Here is a 9,177-nt window from a genome sequence, read left to right as displayed (position 1 = left end):
CAAACTTTGTGCTACAGAAACCATTCAACCATCAAAATGTTCAGCTTTTTTAGGACATGATGGCGTCTATTTTTCTTTTTTCTACCTTTTATACTTTTGCTAATATTCAGCTTTTTCTGCTAAATTTTTCCCATTGATCCTTATGGGGATTTTTTCAAATTTCATTCTGCTATAACTTCAGCATACCTTCAGCTATAGAAACCATTCAAACATGAAAATGTTCAGCTTTTTAAGCTCTTTCAACCTTGTGCTTTTCAACTTTTCGACCTTTCAACTTTTTCAAATATTAAGCTTTGTTTAAAAAAAATTTAACATTGCCGCAAATGGGAAAAGCTTCAAATCCTCTTCAAAACTCCTCGACTTTCAACCTCTTCTTCTCCCTCATACCTTGAGCTAGAGACACCATTCAAACTTTAAAATACTCACAACACCTTGAACTATTTGCGCTGTATTCAGTTTTTTAAAATCTTGTATGGTTTTGAAATCATCGCAGTTTGAGTTTGAAGGATTTTTAGCTCCTCTTCTCATTTTATAATGGGTGTGTATTGCGTCAGCTAGAGTGAGCGCGCACCAACTGCCGCAGCCCAGAGTGTAGAACAGCTAGGAAAAAAGGGAGAAAAATTCTCTTCAGCTCAATTTGGTTCCCACATCTTTTACTTGACATAGAAAATATATGCATAGAAATGTAGGAAATCTTGTGGGCTTTCATCTGATGGTCTTATTTCAGATGTGGGACTTACGGTTTTGGATCTAGAAGCCCGAGAGCGACAAGAAGTCCAACAGTTCCTCCATAAGCCGCAATGTTAATTTTGAGCCAAAATTTCTGCTGAAGAGCAGACGGTACCTTTTCTCTCTCTCGCTTCTGTGCCTTCATTTCTCACTTTCCAGAAATAAAAACAACATGACCGCGTTCAGCAACTCCTCCTCTCACTCACCATATAGATATTTCGGCTACAACCATTATATTTTTTGAGAAAATCGGAGGAGTTTGGGAGGCGTTTTCCCATTCATCCTTATGGGGATTTTTTCAAATTTCATTCTGCTATAACTTCTGCATACTTTAAGCTAAAGAAACCATTCAACTATCAAAATGTTCAACTTTTTAAGCTATTCCAACCCTGTACTTTTTTGCTTTTTAACTTTTCTACTTCTTTAGAAATTTGGCTGTTTCTAAACAAATTTAACACTGAGGTTAATGGGAAAATCCTCAAATCCTCTTCCAAAGTCATCGATTTTGCACCTCTTCCTGTCCTTCATACTTTGAGCTAGAGACACCATTCCAGCTTTATAACATATACATATTTTGACCATAACCATTACAGGTTTTTCAAGGATCGCAGGAGTTTGTCAGGCGTTTTCCCATTCATCCTTATGGGGACATTTTCATCTTCGGCTCTGCTCCTGCTCCAGCATGTGTGCAACCATTTTAAGCTCTTTATGCCTTTATTCTTTCACCTCTTCCACCTTTTCCCACTTTTTAAAGCTCTTTCTGCCCTCTTACTCTACAATTTTTCTGCCTTTCCAGCCATTTTTCACCTTTTCAAGCTCTTTCATCCCTCTTACTCTACAGCTTTTCAACCTCTTCAGATATTCAACTTTCTGCCTTTTTCATCTTCTTGAAATATTCTTTTCAGAAATTTAAAGGACATCACCGTGTTCAGCAATCTCTCCTGTTATTCATCAAAGTTTGGCAGGCATTTGCACATTCATTCTTATGGGAACATTGTCATCTTCAGCTCTCCTGCTGCTCCAGCACGTGTACAGCCATTTTAAGCTCTTTCTGCCATCTTACTCTACATATTTCTGCCTTTTCTGTCATTTTTCACCTTTTTAAGCTTGTTCAGCCCTCTTAAGCTACAGCTTTTTAACATTTTCAGATATTCATCTTCCTGCCTTTTCAACTCCTTCAAACTTTCAACATCATATTCAGCTCTGAAAATGTTACACTTTTTAAACTCTTTCAGCCCTCTTCAACTTATCTGTCTCTTCATCTTCTTAAAATATTCATCTTTCTGCCTTTTGAACTCCTTCAAACATTCCACTTCCTGTTTAGCTATGAAAATGTTCAAGTTTTTAAACTCTTTCAGCTCTCCTCAGCTTTTCTGCCTTTTCATCATTTAAAAATATTTCTCTCTCTGCCTGTTCATCTTCTTCATACATTCAGCTTCATGTTCAGCTACAGAAACTGTTCAGCTGTCAATATGTTCAACTTTTCAAGCTACTTTGGCCTTTAACTTTTCAACCTTTTCAGCTCTTCCACTTTTTCAACCTTTGAGCTATGAAAGCCTTACCTTTCAGCTATGAAAATGTTCAACTTTTTAAAGTCTTTCAGCCCCCTTCAACTTTTGTTTTCTTTATATAAAATCATTCCTTGTTTGTCCTCAATAAAATAAAGAATACAATTTTATAACTTGACAATTAATTCAAACAATCTTATTACATTTTTAAATCAACACACTGCTGTTCTAGTATGAGTATTCTTCTTCTGAGTATTCTTCTTTCAATCAAAATTACTCAGAGTAACTCTTTTTTGTCTTTGTTTCAGATCAGCTCTTTTCCAGCTAATTCGATTATTATTGTTTTATTATGTTAATTAAAATCTTGTGTACATATATGCAATAATTACTGTTTACTATGCGCGATTATATGAATACTGAAAAATGTATAATTAAACTTGAAAAAGTACATTTTGGTGCTATTTCACTTATTAAAAAAATATCATGACACAACGAATGGATTCATCATTCGATTTGGTATTTACATGAGATATTATATAGTTTAAAAACTGTCAAAATGCCGGCCAGATCTAAATCTGCTTTGTGTGTAAAAGGCAGATAATGAAGTTTTGAATGTCACTAGCCATGGCAATATGCCATACTCCCTTACAAATCGAGTGATTTTAAGATTTGTTGCATCATGGAGAGAAGCTTAATTAACTTTTTGGAACGCGTATGACAAATTTCAACTAATCACTTCCTTTTTTCGGACATGTACACGTAATTATCTACTTGATCTATTTCCGTCCTAACGTTGGTTACGGTGACTTATATCAGGGATCCCCACAGAGTTCATAATACAACACGAACCCTGACTTCTTTTACCACTTGCTCTATGGGATATTGCAGGGTTTGGAGATCGCATTCAGAGGTTTTTGTGTTCAACGCCAGAATGTCCGAGTGTCCCATGAACGCTTCACTCAAACGGTTTCGCACGAGCCGGATTTTGCTTCAGCCGCTGTCTACTGGATTTCAGGTAAGCACGGCCGTCACGGCCAGCAGTTATGGACGGTCCAAATACAAGTTTATCGATTTAGCAGTACATTCAACGTTGTGTTAATTCATACGGGAGTAAACATGATTTAATGGGTGCAGTTTTTTTTTGTTCGACAAAGCCTTTATTGTTGGCTACACGATGGTAACGTTGCTAGCATAACCGCTAACGCTAACTGATAACTGACTGGCTCGTGAATCTTCAGTTAGCTGCCGTTAATAGCAGTTTTCAGTTCAGATAGACAATGTTTAGCTGATTTGCTGTCTGTTGCCAGGCTCTGTCTCTCTGTCACACTTTCTCACATCAAGCACACAGACACTTACCTGACTCAGACAAACAGTTGTGTGTCTCTGTCACGCACACACAGCCCAGCACTGTATGGCTGAGCTACTACTGCTGTAATGTCATTCATGGCACTGATTTTGACATACACTACACAGGGTTGGCACTATGTAGTGATTAGTGAAGCACACACTTTCTAAAACCACTGGCTAAAGCAGCTGTGTCAACACATTTTCAGTTAAGAGCATTGTCCCATTTATATAATCCTATTTTGTTCAATTTACAGATAACTTTTCATTTAGTTTTAACTCTGTTTCTATTTGTTGTTGGTTTGCAAGTTATATACAAAAGTCTCCAGCTTTTTGTAACTTTTTGTTAATTTGAGTGACAAAAAAGTAGGAATATGATTACTGTTACTACTATTGTACCATACTATGACACGTAGCTGCCTCTCTGCAGACACTACTCTAAAGATTATAAATACGAATGACCCGTGACAGTATTTTTTTCTGAAGTTAACCAAAACTCAATTTCTCTCCCCTCAACCCCCACATCGCTGACCATCATTGTGTTCCTGCTGTGTCCTGTGGTGACTCTAAAGTGTGAGTGATTAAAGATGGAGTCCCCGAGATATGATGAAGTCTGACATGTCCCAGAAGACCCTGGTTCGAGTAAAGCTCAGGGCTGACTGGATGATGATCAAGAGCTTCTTAAACAGAGATGGATGAAATAGTATGAGTAAGCCCCACAATGTATATACTTAACTGTGTGTATTTTGGTACTTTTATTTCATTTAATATTTTTCTGACTCCTTTCCTTACAATGTCCTTTTTGTCCAGGCAAGGAATATCATCTCAATTACCTGTTCTCTCTGGGGAAATGCTGATAGCAGGCCATATGTTTATATGTCTTTCAACATAAACCAAAACACGTCATCAACATGCAGAGATCCTCGGGGCCCCGTGAAGGAGGAGGATGAGAACAGTGGCATCCTACACGTGTTCACACAAGTCAATGATGTCTTCCAGATCAGGAAAAAAATCTCTGTGAGCCATCTCAAGAGAAGCTCAAAATTGAAAAAAGGTAAACATGCTACTATTTAAATTTTTGGAGGGCAACAAGGCCTCTACCTCTCTGGGTGGCTCACCTGTGACTTCAATGCCAGTGGTTCTGAAGAACATTGTCCTTCTGTCCACATTTATCTGGTACAGGGATTCATACCCCCTGAGGCTGTGAAATAATGTAACGTTAGCAATAGAAGTTTATTGTGAAAGCCAACTGAGAAAAACTTGTAGTTTAGCCTGCTAACATAGGCTGCTGCTTATGCTAAATTTTGACCAACATTTAGTTGTCACCTAGTTCACTTAAAGTAGAGGTATATTACTGACACAGTTTTTCTAAGAATGAAGGAGTGTTGGCTGAATTGGCCCATTTCACCAAAGAAAGCCCAGTGTTTATAAATCAAGATAAAGCTAGCCATCGTTAGCTAAATTACATACCAGTCGATTTAAATAATTAAGTCTGAAAATGAAGAAGACGAAGGTATCACAGCAACGTCCCTGACCTTAAGGCAGAGACTCTAATCTTTTCCAGATCAAGGTGCCAGTCTGAATTGCTTAAAAATCAAAAATACATGTTGGACCAAATTATGCTTGTGTGCCGAACAGCAGATATGATCATCATTCAGGAGCACCAGAAAGTCGTCCAGACCCAGATTCACCTTGCCTCACCTGTGACTCCTCGGGGGAGTGCAAAGCTCTGCAGGGCCTCATGACGGTGGAGGTGGAGGCAAGTTTTTTTTTTTCATGGATTCTAGTATTAAGATGGTTAAGTGACAGTGAGGTTCAATAGCACTGTGGCCTTTGCGCTTTATTTACTCCTGTAACAGACTGGTGTATTGATACTAATAGCCAAGGGGTATGTGTTGACATGTGTTGGCATTTTGTAAACAATTTTTACACCTGTTGTCTGTGGACCAAACATATAAAAAGTAAAGATATTAAGGTATAAAAAAAAATATGATAGGCAAAAATAACCCAATAACCCTAATTTCATGTAGTGTATTTTATTCCTCTCCATGTTGTGGGATCCTAAGTTAATAATGTTCACTAATGTTCCATTAAATTCCTTTCACGTTACTTTAAGATCCTGTCATTTTAACGTCAAATTGTTCATTGGTTGGTATGAAATGGAAAGTGTATTTAATTCATTTGAATAATCAACCCATCACACAATCATAGAAAATGCCCTGAAATACACTTCAAGGCTCAAATTAATTACCTGGACTTCATAGGAAACCTTTGTCTCAAGATGTATTTCTTTTTTTCTCTCTTTTGTTTATACTTTATTTCTTTATGAGTCAACATTGACTGAGGTGCCTTCACAAAAATCTTTGCTCTCTTACATGCATTTTACAGTGGTATTCATACCATATTTCCATAAAATCCTGTAAGGTTCCTTCTGGTTGATCAAAGTGGGATGTGGGATTGTGGGATTCTAACTTAATACTTACTTACTACCATTTAATTCCCTTCAGGTCACTTGAGTTATGTTCATATCATTTTAATGTCATCAAAGTGAATTCAATTCAGTTCATCAACTTTTTAATCCTACTAAGATATTCATAGGCAAACTATTTGATCACGTATTCACATTGTATTATGTATATAAATTAGTTTCAACATCTGAACAAGTATCCACTTTTGATTCATGATTTATTATCAAATAGTCTGTGTAGTAATTATTGTGCAATGAACTCGTAATGCTCACATGAATATATTTGAAATTGTTTTGTAAATGTTTTTGAAATATGTTTTGATTTCTATTTGTGTATCTCATCAGGCTTGTTTGTATATTATGCTGTGGATTTGACTTCTACTGCTTTATTACTGCAGATACGTCAATTAAATCTTGAAATGGTCTAATTACTGTGTGAATTACAAATGACCCTAATGCTGACAAAATGATAATCAGATTTAAGACAATTAAAATGTATTTGTAATGAAGGCTCTTGACTCATAATGTTTTGGTAGAATATAGAGACAAATATTTTGGTATGATGTCTTCCACAACTACAACTGCTATTTCTGGTACTACTACTAATAGCTGTACTACTAGTACAGCTACCACTAATACTACCACTACTGCTACCACTAATACTAATATTAGTCATCTTCACAACCATTGCAAATACTTATATAGAGAAAACGTTTGGCTATCAAAATGTACAGCTTTTGAACTATGCTACTATTTTTCTGCAAAAGTTTGGGAGGCATTTTCCCATTCATTCCTTATGGGGACATATTTGGCTTTGCTCCTGGAGCAGAATGTGTGCAGCCATTTTAAGCTCTCTCTGCATTTAACTTTTCACCTCTTCAGCCTTTTTACACCTTTTTAAGCTCTTTCTGCCCTCTTACTCTACAACTTTTCTGCCTTTCCATTCTTTTTTCACGTTTTTAAGCTCTTTCATCCCTCTTACTCTACAGCTTTTCAACCTCTTCAGAAATTGATCTTTCTGCCTTTTCATCTTTTTAAAAAAATCTTTACAGAAACATAAATGACATGACCGCGTTCAGCAATGTCTCCTGTTACTCATCTTATAAATGTGTTGGCAATAAACATCACAGTTTTTTCAAAGATCACAGGGGTTTGGCAGGAGTTTTCCCATTCATTCTTAAGGGGACATTTCATCTTTGGCTCTGATCCTGCTCCAGCATGTGTGCAGCCATTTTAAGCTCTTTCTGCCATTAACATTCCACCGTTTCAGTCTTTATTCACCCTTTTAAGCTCTTTCTGCCTTTTCAGCTCCTTCAAACATTACGCTTCAAGTTCAGCTATGAAAGTGATAAACTTTTTAAACACTTTCAGCCCTCCTCAACTTTTCTGTCTCTTAGCCTTTTTAAAATATTCATCTTTGTGCCATTTCAGCTTCTTTAAAGGGAGAAAATTTCTCTTCAGCTCGATTTGGTTCCCACATCTTTTACTTGACATGGACAATATATGCATAGAAATGTAGGAAATCTTGTTAGCTTTCAGTTGATGGTCTTATTTCAGATGTGGAACTTACGGTTTTGGATTTAGAAGCCTGAGAGCGACGAGAAGTCACGCAGCTCTCCCATAAGCTGCAATGTTAATTCTGAACCGAAATTTCTGGCGAAGAGCAGACGGTACCTGTTCTCTCTCTCGCTCCTGTGCCCTTATTTCGCACTTTCCAGAAATAAAAACAACATCACCGCGTTCAGCAAGTCCTCCTCTCACTTACCATATAGATATTTTGGTGACAGCCATTACATTTTTTTTGAAAATCAGAGGAGTTTGGGAGGCGTTTTCCAATTCATCCTTATGGGGAATTTTTCAAATTTCATCCTGCTATAACTTCTGCATACTTTAAGCCATAGAAGCCATTCAACTATTAAAATGTTCAACTTTTTAAGCTATTCCAACCTTGTACTTTTTTGCTTTTTAACTTTTCAACTTCTTTAGAAATTCGCCTTTTTCTAAACAAAATTTAACACTGAAGTGAATGGGAAAATCTTCAAATCCTCTTCCAAAGTCATCGACTTTGCACCTCTTCCTGTCCTTCATACTTTGAGCTAGAGACACCATTCCAACTTTATAATATATAAATATTTTGGCCATAACCATTACAATTTTTTCAAAAGTCGCAGGAGTTTGTCAGGCGTTTTCCCATTCATCCTTATGGGGACATTTTCATCTTTGGCTCTGCTCCTGCTCCAGCATGTGTGCAAACATTTTAAGCTCTTTATGCCTTTATCCTTTCACCTCTTCAACCTTTTTTCCACCTTTTTAAGCTCTTTCTGCCCTCTTACTCTACAATCTTTCTGCCTTTCCAGTCTTTTTTCATCTTTTTAAGCTCGTTCTGCCCTCTTAAGCTACAGCTTTTCAACCTCTTCAGATATTGGACTTTCTGCCTTTTGATCTTTTTAAAATATTCTTTCCAGAAATATAAACAACATCACTTCGTTTAACAATGTCTCCTGTTACTCATTAAATAAATATTTTGACCATGACCATTACAGTTTTTTCAAAGATCACAGGAGTTTGTCAGACGTTTTCCCATTCATCCTTATGCGGACATTTTCATCTTTGGCTCTGCTCCTGATCCTGCTCCAGCATGTGTGCAACCATTTTAAGCTCTTTATTCCTTTATCCTTTATCCTTTCACCTTTTCAACCCTTTCTCACCTTTTTAAGCTCTTTCTGCCCTCTTACCCTACAACTTGTTGGCCTTTTCAGTCTTTTTTCACATTTTTAAGCTCGTTCAGCCCTCTTAAGCTACAGCTTTTCAACCTTTTCAGATATTCATTTTCCTGCCTTTTCAACTCCTTCAAACATTCAGCTTCATTTTCAGCTATGAAATTGTTACACTTTTTAAACCCTTTCAGCCCTCTTCAACCTTCCTGTCTCTTCATCTTCTTAAAATATTCATCTTTCTGTCATTTCAACTCCTTCAACCATTCCGCTTCCTGTTCAGCTATGGAACTGTTCAACTATCAGTATGTTCAACTTTTTAAGCTCTTTCGGCCTTCAACTTTGCAACTTTTCCGGTTTTTCGACTTTTTCAACATTTCGGCAGGACGTTCAGCAAATTTCCAAGAGCGTTTCA

At 36.9% G+C, this 9,177-nt stretch overlaps 1 long non-coding RNA gene across 2 annotated transcripts; it reads left to right on the top strand.

Annotated features, from left to right (window-relative positions):
- The first annotated feature begins 3,007 nt into the window (after window positions 1-3,007).
- On the top strand, window positions 3,008-6,558 carry LOC119021897. Of its 2 annotated transcripts, XR_005075792.1 has the most exons (4): window positions 3,008-3,252; window positions 4,154-4,290; window positions 4,392-4,635; window positions 5,220-6,558. It is a non-coding gene; the product is annotated as an uncharacterized LOC119021897 (long non-coding RNA). The 2 variants fall into 2 exon arrangements; XR_005075791.1 differs by having other exon boundaries at window positions 3,011-3,252; window positions 4,392-6,558.
- Window positions 6,559-9,177: the final 2,619 nt, after the last annotated feature.

The sequence above is a fragment of the Acanthopagrus latus genome, chromosome 6 (assembly GCF_904848185.1).
Source record: "Acanthopagrus latus isolate v.2019 chromosome 6, fAcaLat1.1, whole genome shotgun sequence".
In the NCBI taxonomy this organism is placed as follows: domain Eukaryota; kingdom Metazoa; phylum Chordata; class Actinopteri; order Spariformes; family Sparidae; genus Acanthopagrus; species Acanthopagrus latus.
Note: the sequence above shows the minus strand (reverse complement) of the source record. Positions and strands in the feature narration are given on the sequence as shown.